A 14,123-nucleotide genomic window follows, 5' to 3' on the forward strand; every position below is an offset into this window, starting at 1 on the left:
AAGAGTTTTCTTTATTTTCAGGACTCTGAAAATTGTAGATTCACATTGAAGGCATCAAAACTATGAATTAACACATGTGGAATGAAATACATAAAGTGTGAAAGAACTGAAAATATGTCTTATATTCTAGGTTCTTCAAAAGTAGCCCCCTTTTGCTTTCATTACTGCTTTGCACACTCTTGGCATTCTCTTGATGAGCTTCAAGAGGTAGTCACCGGAAATGGTTTTCCAACAGTCTTGAAGGAGTTCCCAGAGATGCTTAGCACTTGTTGGCCCTTTTGCCTTCACTCTGCGGTCCAGTTCACCCCAAACCATCTCGATGGGGTTCAGGTCTGGTGACTGTGGAGGCCAGGTCATCTGGCGTAGCACCTGATCACTTTCCTTCTTAATCAAATAGCCCTTACACAGCCTGGAGGTGTGTTTGGGGTCATTGTCCTGTTGAAAAATAAATGATGGTCCAACTAAATGCAAACCGGATAGAATAGCATGCCGCTGCACGATGCTGTGGTAGGCATGCTGGTTCTGTATGCCTTCAATTTTTAATAAATCCACAACAGTGTCACCAGCAAAGCACCCCCACACTGTCACACCTCCTCCTCCATGCTTCACGGTGGGAACCAGCCATGTAGAGTCCATCCGTTCACCTTTTCTACAAAGACACAGTGGTTGGATCCAAAGATCTCAAATTTGGACTCATCAGACCAAAGCACAGATTTCCACTGGGCTAATGTCTATTCCTTGTGTTCTTTAGCCCAAACAAGTCTCTTCTGCTTGTTGCCTGTCCTTAGCAGTAGTTTCCTAGCAGCTATTTTACCATGAAGGCCTGCTGCACAAAGTCTCCTCTTAACAGTTGTTCTAGAGATGGGAAGGTGTGTCTAAACTTTTGGTCTGTACTGTATAGTGATCAATTATTTTGGATGTATTCCTCCAATTCCTGCAGTTACAATTTCCCAATATTTTATGTCATGCTCAAACCCAGAGTTACTCTTTGGTGGGTCTCTCCTTTCACCCATTTCACCCAACATGATATGGCTATACCATCCTGTGCCCTTACTCCTATACTTATAAGTCTTGATTCATCAATACTGGTGTGGTATTGATGAATCGGTGTGAAATGTTTAAATGATTAAAAAGCACACACCCCCTTAATAAATCGTGTGTCCTAAAAGTGGCATGCTCCACTCCAGGAATCTTACTCCAGTCATAGACCGGAGTAAGATTTGTGGCTTAAGATACACTACAGCTTGTTATTAATTAGATGAATGTAGAAGGTAAAAGGAAAATTAGCACAACCGTCCAATTATAAAAAGTCTTCCTTTATTCTTGCATATTAAATTTTTTTCAAAGATGTTGATAAAACAACAGAAATGGATCCATGCCTGCAGTCAAAGGACTGACACGTTTCGGGCAGTTGCACTTAGTCGTAGCCTCAAGCATTGTGACAAAATGTAGCATTTATACACAAGTAGACCATTACCAACACATCTGTGATCAAAAATGACCTTGACAAGTTTTATGACAAGTGTTTCAACAGAGTAGAGAACAAAACAAAAACATGAAAAGGAAAATTACTAGGCATACTCAAAATCTGGTATGAGCGCTATGTCACCGGACCAAACAATCAAAATATCGTCCACATAGCGCCCATACCAGACGATGTGCTGAACAAATGGATTAATGCAATGATAAATATAATTATTTTCCCACCAGGCCATATATAATTTTGCGAGAGTGGGGGAAAATTTGGACCCCATCAGGGCTCCATTAACCTGAACAAAAAATTTGGAATTGAACATACAAAAATTGTATTCCAACAGATAATGAATGGCCATAATTATGAATTGTTTGATACCATCAGAATGTGCAGAAAACGCATCAAGGTGGAAACGTATAGCCTCTAGTGCTAAGGAATGTGGAATAGCGGAATAAAGGTTGACAACATCACAGGATACAAAGGATAAATCACTGGTCCATTTAAATTTGTCAAAAACCTTCAAAACCACAGAGCTGTCCTTTAAATATCCAGGAATTCGAGCCACCAACGGCTGCAAAAAACTATCTACCCATTCCCTTAGTTTTTCATTTAGGGAATTGATGCCCGAGATGATAGGGATAAGGGGGGAGGAAAAACATTCTTTATGTGTTTTCGGTAAGCCATGAAAAATGGCTATAACGGGGTTTTCAAGTAAAAGGTATTTTTTCTCATTAGATTTAAAGGGAACCTGTCATCAGAAATTTAGCTTGAAACCTAAAAGTTTCCCCCTCTGCAGCTCCTGGGCTGCATTCTAGCAAGGTTCCTGTACTTTTTGTGGCCCCTTTTAAACCAAATTAAATACTTTATAAACTTGTACCTTTTGCTATGTAAATTTTGTAAATCGTCCATGGTGGCGGGCTGTCTGGTGACCGTTGCTGTTCCTCCAGCACATTGACGCCATCCCCCCACGCTCCATTTCATCCATCAGGACGCCGCCCACTGCGCCCGAGGTGCCGCCCACGCCAGAATCGCTGGTGACGTGTGTCACAAGCACGAGATTATGGGCGGCGCTGTGATTGCATTGCAAGTGCCCGCCCAAAATCTCGTGGACGCACTTTCCCCCATTGCCTCCAGCGTTCTACGCAAGCGCTCGCTGGCCAAATGACCTGACGTCACCTCCTTCCCGTCTTACCCTGCAGCAGGGCAAGATGGGAAAGAGGTGACGTCGCGTCATCTGGCCAGCAAGCGCTTGCGCAGAACGCTGGAGGAAGAGGGGAAAGTGCGGTCACGAGGTTATGGGCGGCACTTGCTGATGACACTCACAGCGCCGTCCATAACCTCGTGCCTGCGCAAAACGTCACCAGCGGTCACACGTGCACACAGTGCACAGTCCAGCTACAGTCGCACAGCGCATGCGCGGGACCACGGGCGCCCAGGGGCGGCGTCCTGAGATATGAAATTCAGCGTTGGGGGGTGGCGTAAATCTGCTGGAGGAACAGCAACGGTCAGCAGAGAGCCCGCCCCCATGGACGATTTACAAAATTTACATAGCAAAAGGTACAAGTTTATAAAGTATTTCATTTGGTTTAAAAGGGGCCACAAAAAGTACAGGAACCTGCTAGAATGCAGCCCAGGAGCTGCAGAGGGGGAAACTTTTAAGTTTAAAGCACAATTTCTGATGACAGGTTCCCTTTAGTTGCCGATATCATAATTCCCTGATCCAAAAGAGAGGACTTTTCTCCTGGAATGTGTTTGATGTAATCTTGATGCATAATTTGTAAACTGAAAGGGAGAATTGCTGGACATTTAAATAAAACATGTAATGATATTAGCACATATTTGGAAACTGTTAAACACTTTGCCTTAAATGCATAATGATGATGTTTTCTTATGAGAGGGGATGATTGGCACAAATGCCGTTTGGCATATGAAACTTTTTTGGATTTTGTCCATGAATATGAAGAATCTCTACAGCATGAATGACAATGTATATTGATTTAGTGTGCCTAGTAATTTTCCTTTTCATGTTTTTGTTTTGTTTTCTACTCTGTTGAAACACTTGTTGTCATGAAACTTGTCAAGTTCATTTGAATACTTTGCCTTGCAATTGATCACAGATGTGTTGGTAATGGTCTCCTTGTGTATAAATGTAGAAAAGATTTTCCAGCGTCTCCAGGAGATAAAATACCAAGTGCTTTATTGAATGTTTAAAATCTTCTTACCATGGGATAAAACGACACATACAGGCATGTGGACAGAGGAGCTCTTTCCTACGCGTTTCACCCTATGTAGGGCTTAGTCATGGAATGCGTAAAAAAGGTCTCCGGACAGATATTTAAATGCAATACACGTCAAGAAACAGATGGTTCAATTAGGTGAAAAACACACCCTTCACATTTAACATGAAGAGCATTAGATTGACACAAATACAGAACATAGAGACCAATGCACAAAAAATATATAGATAAAGACAGATCAAAACTCAAATACATATAAACAGTTAAAATAATGTTAAGAGAAGCCATAATATATTAGTATAACATTTTTACGATAAATCTTATGGTGGGAAACCAAGGAGAAAAAGGAAACATTTTTTTCCCTCCATATATATTGTAAACAAGATGTGTGTATATATATATATATATATATATATGATACTTTATTATTGTATATAGTTTATTAAATTATTGTTAGATGATGGGTAATCCATAGCGCTATAAAGGAAGGAGAAAACCTTAAAAAAGGTATATAAATGCTAGGAACACAACGAGAAAAAACAAGGCAGTGTGTTCAGATTACAGGCATACACCTAGCATTATTAGGCCAGACTGCCCTTTTGATGCTGTCCTACGACCCACTTATTAAAAAGTATGATGAACATGAAGACACCCTCAAATATTGAGACTTGCTCATGATGAAACTCCTATGTAGTTGCTATTGGAACCACAATTCCCACCATCATCCTAGCAATCATTATGGGGATGTTTTTACCCTGATCACATTACCCAGGGTAATGGCTTGCAAAATGGACAAGCACAAAATCATATTGATGAACAATATAGATTAAACATAAGGAGAAAGCGCCAAACAGTACAATACAGATAAAGTATAACACAATATGTTCATGTAGGGGCATCACTTCTACAAGTTCCTACATTGCCAGTTATTTGACCTCAGAAATGTATAGATTTCATTTCTACTCTCCCCGGGCATCACTGTAGGTTCACACATTCAGCATTTATCACAGACAAATCTGATATATATTTTTCAAAGAATCTGTAGCAGAAATACAAGGCTGACAATATGATTTTTGCTTTGGATGAACCAGCAGACCTGGACAAACATTAATCCCACAGTCATTAAAGCTGTAGTTTTCCCAGCAGAATGGCGCTCATGATGGTTTTACCATCAGAGGAATGGGCATTATTGCATGCAGATTTTATCCTGATGATTGTGATTTGCATTGAATGTGAATTTTCTGATTTCATGGGAATTTATATATGAAATCTGCACCTAAATCCTCATCAAATCCAGAAGAAGTGAACAGGGCCTTAGAGACATTTAGTAAGCACAAGAACTCGACTCCAGCTTTGACTCATCATCATAACTAATGGTCATTTGCTGATTCTCATCTGTTGTGGCAACCAAATCATGGGTTTTCGAGCTGGATCTCACACTCCACCTTCGGCCCATCAACTTCTTACACTGAAAACGAAGCTCCTTGTTCATGCAGAAGAGGATGATGGGATTGCTGAAGATGGGCAGATCAAATAAAAACTCAGTTGCTGTCTCCAAACAGATATTTTTATCTGCAATGAGCGGCAGGACTCCACCTGAAATGGAAACAAAGAACAATCAACTAGTGCATTTTAGTAAACTTCGTAAAATTAGTAATTTCATGGTATATCCAGGGGCAGTTATACCACATGTAAAGCTGCACAAGCGCCCAGATCCCTAGGTCCTCGAGCAGTTAACCTTGCATTAGTTTTGTGCCCGAAGTCCAGCACATGTGCATACATGAGGATATTCACTGAACAGGACAGAGAGAAATGCAGGAGGCTCCAAGGACAGTAAATGCCAACACATAGGTGGGTGGCCTTCAAAATGACCTGGTTCCCTTTGTGCTTCGTATTATCTGGTTACTATTAAAAGTTATGTTTTAAAAGGTATAATTTAGTATTATAGTAAACTATAGTATCTGTTACACTTTCTCTTCTGTTGTCTTTTGAGTGTGTGGCATCTCTGTTGTTTGGGGTGTGAGAAGGTATTTTGAGTGGTAGAGATGAGAATATCAGGATTTATCTATAGTAATGCAACAAGGATAGTGATGGATGGACCCAGACTGTAAAAGTCCAGATCCACCCGGTATTAAAAGTACCCGAGCACCGACCCCAGGCCCAGAATTCACTGGGTAAGAATCCGGATCTGGCAACTCGGGTAATGAAAAAAATGAAAGGAAAAAGAGGGAAAGCCGGCTCTTTATACTTACCAAGTCTCCACGCGGTTGTAACACTACTTCCGGGCCGCTCATTATCCTTCGTGCATATGCACTGTTCCCCCGTCCACTGGCAGTGTCTCTGATTCGTTGGTGGTCAGAAGCGCCCCTACACTGTGTGACAGCGTGTCTGACTGCTTTCAATCACAGGCACTGTGTGTGCCCCTATTGGTGAAAAAATATATATAAAAAATTTGCATATGGTCCCCCCATATTGTGATACCCAACATAGATAAAGGGTATGACTGCAGGATGCAGCCTCCAGCCATGTGCTTATCTTGGCTGTATATCAAAATAAGAGGGACTACATGCGGCTTTTTAAAAAAAATATTTAAATAAATAATAAAAAACAAACGGTGTGCAAGTCTTCCCCAATTTTGATACCCAGCCATGATAAATTCGACAGCTGGGTGCTGGTATTCTCAGACTGGGGAGACCCATAGTTATTGGGCCCCACAGCCTAAAAACAGGGGCCTGCAGCTGCCTAGGATCCTCACATCTATTAGATGCAACAATCCCAGAACTTTAACCGGCTCGTCCCGATTGCCCTGGTGTCGTGGCAATCTGGGTAATAAAGGGTTAATGACAGCTCACAGCAACCACTAAGCCCTAGATTAGTAATGGGAGGTGTCTATGAGACCCTTTATTCATTACTAATCTGTAAGTGAAAAGAAAAACACAAATAGCCAAAAAATCCATTATTTTAAATAAAATAGAAGAAAACTCCACCCTCTTTTGCCCCTTTATTAACCCCAAAACACCCACACGCGGTGTAATCCACATGAAGTCCCATGACAATTGTAGCTCTGTTGCATACATACTGAAGGCACAGTGCGTGGGCATAGCACATGTCTGCCTGCTGTGGGCTTCAGGCAGAGACTGAGCAATAGCAATGAGCGGTGATTTCACTCAGTTTATTTGCGTTCACAGCTAGAGGTTCCCACGGTCCTCCACCTATGACCGCAGGTAATCTGACCTGAGGTAACCTCATTAACGGTAGTGACCTCAGTGAGATCACAGAGTTCACAGACCTGCATCTTCCAGCAGAAAACCACTTTTTTGGCGAAAGATGCAGATTTGGTGCTCAAATGTTTACACCATATTCCTGCACCCAATCTACCCCTGCTGGCAAAAAAAAAAATTGCATCAAAACCGCATCATGTTGCATGCGGTTTTGATGCAATGTTTTACCAGGAGGTGTACATTGGGTGCAGGAATATAGTGTAAACGTTTCAGCACCAAATCTGCATCTCTTGGCAAAAAAATGCACAAAACTGTTTTGTGCTCAATATTTGCATTAATGAGAACCTGACATCTGATACATGCTGCTGTGGGCTGGATGTATCAGTCACTGGCTGTATGAGCTCACTCAGGTATGTTTGACGGTGGAGCGCTGCAGCATTTCAGAGAAAACATACTTTAAAGGGAACCTGTCAGGTCCCATATGCATTCTGACCTACAAGCAGGGTGATGTGTGGCCTAGTAACCCCTTCCTACCCATCCCTGTGTTGTAATATTGTGTAAAATGAATGTATAAAAATACGTTTTATTACTTACATGATCCCTATATAAATGAGCAGAGGCTCTAGTCCCTTGGGCATCGCATCGCCCTGTGGGCCTTTGCATGTTTTCCGTAGTATCACGCCCCTGTGGGGGTGATACCATGGATTTACATCAGCGACCTCACCGTCAGCTCCTTGAGATCCCGCGCGTACACGCTTGCCATTCCCACAGCCTTGTTATCCGTTGCTTGCTCCTTGGCTTCAGACGTGCGCTGCGCATGCTCAGAAGACTCCTGTGGTTCTAACCATGCACAGAGCATGTCTGAAGCTGACAAGCAAGCATAAGGCTGTGGGAATGGCAGGCGTGTACGCGCATCATCTCAAGGAGCTGACGGTGACATCACTCATGTAAATCCAAGGTATCACGCCCACAGGGGCGTGATACCACGGAAACCATGCAAACGCCCACATGGCGATGTGATGCTCTGGGGACTAGTCCCTCTGCTCATTTACATAGGGAACATGTAAGTAATAAAACGTATTTTTCTACATTCATATTACTCAATATTACAACACAGGGATGGGTAGGAAGGAGTTACTAGGCCACACATCACCCTGCTACTAGGTTAGAACGCATATGGGACCTGACAGGTTCCCTTTAATAGTTGTCTGTGGAGCAGGCTGTGATGTAGACTAGTCGGACAGGCAGGTCCCCAGCGGCTTCTCTTCTGGAGTGACAGGTCTCTCTGCCTGTATGCTCATATAAGCACAGTCCTGTCTATTCAGGACAGCGGGCGGGGAGAGGCTGTCAGGGACCCGCCTGTCTGACTAGACTCAACTATTTTAATAAGTTACTTGAATTTTTTTTCACAGAAGGGAATGTTTGATAAATCTTTTTTGTTTATTACATGTATTAGCTACATGGTAATATTAGCTTATAGCATCTACCTTTTAATACTTTATGAATGATCTGAAATAACAAGGGACTGCTGGTTTTGTTGAAACCTTCAGCTGTGTTGGAACATGAGCACTGAAACATTGGAGGTCATATAGTACAATAACAACATAATGTGGATACAGAAGGTTAGAGCCGTATGTATTAATTTACTTTCTTGCTTTCCTTCTGTTTTGAAGCAGACAATAAATCCATTAAAGGAAGATTCCAGCATCCACGTCCAAAGGTAATATAAAAAGTATTTCTTTATTGAAGGGATCAGGACTTAGGGGTACTTTGCACGCTGCGACATCGCAAGGCGATGCTGCGATGCCGAATGCGATAGTCCCGCCCCCGTCGCAGCTGCGATATCCTTGTGATAGCTGCCGTAGCGAACATTATCGCTACGGCAGCTTCAGATGGACTCACCTGTCCTGGGACGTTGCTCTGGCGGCGACCCGCCTCCTTAAGGGGGCGGGTTGTACGGCGTCACTGCGACATCACACGACAGGCGGCCAATAGGAGCGGAGGGGCGGAGATGAGCGGGATGTAAACATCCCGCCCGCCTCCTTCCTTCCGCATATCCTACGGAAGCCGCGGTGACGCCGGTAGGAGATGTTCCTCGCTCCTGCGGCTTCACACACAGCGATGTGTGCTGCCACAGGAGCGAGGAACAACATCGGACCGTCGCGTCAGCGTAATTATGGATCACGCTGACGCTATACCGATGATACGATTACGACGCTTTTGCGCTCGTTAATCGTATCATCTAGGCTTTACACACTACGATGTCGCCTGCGATGCCGGATGTGCGTCACTTTCAATTTGACCCCACCAACATCGCAACTGCGATGTCGTAGTGTGCAAAGCCCGCCTAAGAGCGTCTAATCGCTCGAAACGCGTACCATCTCCATACCCTTGTCCTCATAGGGATTTTATTTCTCAGGATGTGATTCTCCATCTTCATTTTAATGTTTTTTCAATAAAGAAATACTTTTTATATAACCTTTGGACGTGGATGCTGGAATCTTCCTTCCCTCTTTGGAATCCACAGCCTGGCCGGCTTTTCTTTCCGTGCACATGTCCTGCAATTGGGTCTCCATCAGACTGGGTGAGCTGAACTTTCTCTTCCTTCCTTGTTAATAAATCCATTAAAGTATTATTGGTTTACCCTTTCGAGCCCATTTGGGGATTCCTTTAATAGTGCATCTTTCTTTAATCGGTTAAATCGTCTATAATCTACTTACACATCACTCTAGGGTTGCTTTGTGCATTATAGGAGCAGCAAGAATGCTTTGTTTTTCCTTTATGAAATACTCATATAACAAAGTCATTAAAGGGAATCTTTCCAAAATTTTTTGCTATCACATCTGAGAGCAGCAAATATGGAGGCCGAGATCCTGAGTCCAATGTGTCACTTACTTCACTGGGTGCTGCAGTTTTAATCAAAACATCTGACACTCTTTCAGATTTAGCAGTTCTCTGAATGCTGAGCTCACACCGCTGATTGGCAGCTTTCTGTATGCACTGTGTATAGCCACACTTAATACCAATTATTGGTGGAGCAGTGGTTTGACTACTTGGCCTTTGAGATTATCTCCTGATGATAAAACAATGAGTTTACAAAATTTACTGCAAGCAGCCCAGTAGGTGACACTTATTCCGTGGCATCAGGGTCTCTGTTCAGACTACAGATTCTGACACTTTGCCTGATAACTTCTTTAAGGTCTGTGAACAGTGGAGGCAGACTTGGGCGCTGACCAACAGATTGATAATTCATAGGCAGGCTAGCAAGAGTTAATCTTTGATCACATGTTGTGGGAGAATCAATCACATTTGCCCCCTCCTACATATGCTGGCTGAACACTTCCATTAGTGCCAGCTATAGGTTATCTTAGCTTGTCTGGTGATGTGTTGTGATCCAGACTAATTGGGGGTGGTGAACTTGTTGCTGTGTGCAATTGTAGAGTTAACCTTTGTTGTCTTTTTGTCACTACCTTTCTTGTCTTGCTTTTCTCCTGAGTCTTTTATTGTCTATTCCTGTGTGTTTGCAGTGTGTCAAATTTTTGGTTTGCCCCTATCTGTTTTTATCTGTGTTTTCATCTCTCCTCCCCCTTCATTCCCTGGTGGGAGGGAAGAGGGGGAATCAGATCAGTTCTGGTCAGGAGCTTAGCCAGTCATTGGACTCAGGCATCTCTACCATTAGGGGTAACTCTGAGGTTAGGAATAGCCTAAGGACCCCTAATGAGAGGGACAACATAGGCGCCCTTGTAGCTCCCTTTCCTAGAGTCACATTGTGACACCTTCATGTTCTTTTTTTAACAAGTTTTTAATACAGTGTCTTGAAACACAATATCAAAATTTGGACTCACATTCAACAAGTATTTTTTTTTTGCAATAGAGTAGTTTTAAAGTATGTGAGTAAAAGCATTAGGCAGAATAAAACATTGGAGGAAATTCTGAAATATATTCCCATTTTTGTTTTCAGAAAATCTCTTTCCCACAATATCTATAAAAATGTGTGCTTTTAATAGGAATGGGAGGCTTTTTTACCTAATTGACTGTTCATTTTCAGGCTTGAATACTTTATCTTCAAGCTCCTTCCCACACATACAATAATACATTTTGTACTTGCAACGTTATTGCTATGTTCTCTGTATGGTATACAATTGTTTGCTTAATTTGTATTATAAACTACTTGATTATATAAATGCAAGGCTGGAATAAACTTCTAAGGTAAGTAAAATATTTAATGAGACTTGGAAGAAGTCGCATTTACCTAATCTAACAATACTGTATGAAATTAACATAAGCAAACACCTTTGTTCTCAACACAGTAAGGGTCCAGTCACACTAAAGCTGGTGTCACACATAACGACGACGACAACGACGTCGCTGCTACGTCACCATTTTCTGTGACGTTGCAGCGACGTCCCGTCGCTGTCGCTGTGTGTGACATCCAGCAACGACCTGGCCCCTGCTGTGAGGTCGCCGGTCGTTGCTGAATGTCCAGCTTCATTTTTTGGTCGTCACTCTCCCGCTGTGACACACACATCGCTGTGTGTGACAGCGAGAGAGCGACGAAATGAAGCGATCAGGAGCCGGCACTGGCAGCTGCGGTAAGCTGTAACCAGCGTAAACATCGGGTAACCAAGGGAAGACCTTTCCCTGGTTACCCGATGTTTACGCTGGTTACCAGCCTCCCCTCTTGCTGCCAGTGCCGGCTCCTGCACTGTGACATGTGGCTGCAGTACGCATCGGGTAATTAACCCGATGTATACTGTAGCAAGGAGAGCAAGGAGCCAGCGCTAAGCAGTGCGCGCGGCTCCCTGCTCTCTGCACTGTGACATGTAGCTGCAGCACACATCGGGTTAATTAACCCGATGTGTGCTGCAGGAGAGCAAGGAGCCAGCGCTAAGCGCGGCTCCCTGCTCTCTGAACTGTGACATGTAGCTGCAGCACACATCGGGTTAATTAACCCCATGTGTGCTGCAGGAGAGCAAGGAGCCAGCGCTAAGCGCGGCTCCCTGCTCTCTGAACATGTAGCATAGCGACCTTATGATCGCTGCTTCTGCTGTGTTTGACAGCTAAGCAGCGATCATAACAGCGACTTACAAGGTCGCTGTTACGTCACCGAAAATGGTGACGTAACAGCGACGTCGTTGTCGCTGTCGTTTAGTGTGACACCAGCTTTAAGGCCCCGTCACACTAAAGGTCCAGTCACACTAAGCAACTTACCAGCGATCCCAACAACGATAGGGATCGCTGGTAAGTTGCTAGGAGGTTGCTGGTGAGATGTCACACTGCGACGCTCCAGCGATCCCACCAGCAACCTGACCTGGCAGGGATCGCTGGAGCGTGGCTACACGAGTTGCTGGTGAGCTCACCAGCAACCAGTGACCAGCCCCCAGTCTCCTAGTTACAGCACACATCAGGTTAATTAACCCGATGTGTGCTGCAGCTAAATGTGCACAGAGCAGGGAGCAGCGCACACTGAGCGCTGGCTCCTTGCTCTCCTAGTTACAGCACACATCGGGTTAATTGCCTGATGTGTGCTGCAGCTATCTGTGCACAGAGCAGGAGCCGGCAGCACAGGCAGTGAGAGCGGAGGAGGCTGGTATCAAAGGTAAATATCGGGTAACCAAGGACAGGGCTTCTTGGTTACCCGATGTTTACATTAGTTACCAGCCTCAGCAGAAGCTGGCTCCCTGCTCACTGCACATTAGTTGTTGCTGTCTCGCTGTCACACACAGCGATCTGTGCTTCACAGCAGGACAGCAACAACTAAAAAATGGCCCAGGACATTCAGCAACAACCAACGACCTCACAGCAGGGGCCAGGTTGTTGCTGGATGTCACACACAGCAACATCGCTAGCAACGTCACAAAAGTTGTTCGTTACCAGCGATGTTGCTAGCGATGTTGCTTAGTGTGACGGGGCCTTAAGCAACATCGCTAGCAACATCGCTGCTAACGAACAACTTTTGTGACGTTGCTAGCGATGTTGCTGTGTGTGACATCCAGCAACAACCTGGCCCCTGCTGTGAGGTCGTTGGTTGTTGCTGAATGTCCTGGGCCATTTTTTAGTTGTTGCTGTCCTGCTGTGAAGCACAGATCGCTGTGTGTGACAGCGAGACAGCAACAACTAAATGTGCAGGCAGCAGGAGCCGGCTTCTGCGGAGGCTGGTAACCAATGTAAACATCGGGTAACCAAGAAGCCCTGTCCTTGGTTACCCGATATTTACCTTTGTTACCAGCCTCCGCCCCTCTCACTGTCAGTGCCGGCTCCTGCTCTGTGCACATGTAGCTGCAGCACACATCGGGTTAATTAACCCGATGTGTGCTGTAACTAGGAGAGCAAGGAGCCAGCGCTAAGCATTGTGCGCAGCTCCCTGCTCTGTGCACATTTAGCTGCAGCACACATCGGGTAATTAACCCGATGTGTGCTGTAACTAGGAGAGCAAGGAGCCAGTGCTCAGTGTGAGCTGCTCCCTGCTCTCTGCACGTGTAGCTCCGTGCGGTGGTAACCAAGGTAAATATCGGGTTGGTTACCCGATATTTACCTTAGTTACCAAGCGCAGCATCTTCCACACGGCGCTGGGGGCTGGTCACTCGTTGCTGGTGAGCTCACCAGCAACTCGTGTAGCGACGCTCCAGCGATCCCTGCCAGGTCAGGTTGCTGGTGGGATCGCTGGAGCGTCGCAGTGTGACATCTCACCAGCAACCTCCTAGCAACTTACCAGCGATCCCTATTGTTGTTGGGATCGCTGGTAAGTTGCTTAGTGTGACTGGACCTTAAGCAACTTACCAGCGATCCCAACAACGATAGGGATCGCTGGTAAGTTGCTAGGAGGTTGCAGGTGAGATGTCACACTGCGACGCTCCAGCGATCCCACCAGCAACCTGACCTGGCAGGGATCGCTGGAGCGTCGCTACACAAGTTGCTGGTGAGCTCACCAGCAACCAGTGACAAGCCCCCAGCGCAGCGTGGAAGATGCTGCGCTTGGTAACTAAGGTAAATATCGGGTAACCAACCCGATATTTACCTTGGTTACCACCGCACGGAGCTACACGTGCAGAGAGCAGGGAGCAGCGCACACTGAGCGCTGGCTCCTTGCTCTCCTAGTTACAGCACACATCGGGTTAATTACCCGATGTGTGCTGCAGCTAAATGTGCACAGAGCAGGGAGCAGCGCACAATGCTTAGCGCTGGCTCCTT

Source organism: Anomaloglossus baeobatrachus, chromosome 9, assembly GCF_048569485.1.
Source record: "Anomaloglossus baeobatrachus isolate aAnoBae1 chromosome 9, aAnoBae1.hap1, whole genome shotgun sequence".
Classification (NCBI taxonomy): domain Eukaryota; kingdom Metazoa; phylum Chordata; class Amphibia; order Anura; family Aromobatidae; genus Anomaloglossus; species Anomaloglossus baeobatrachus.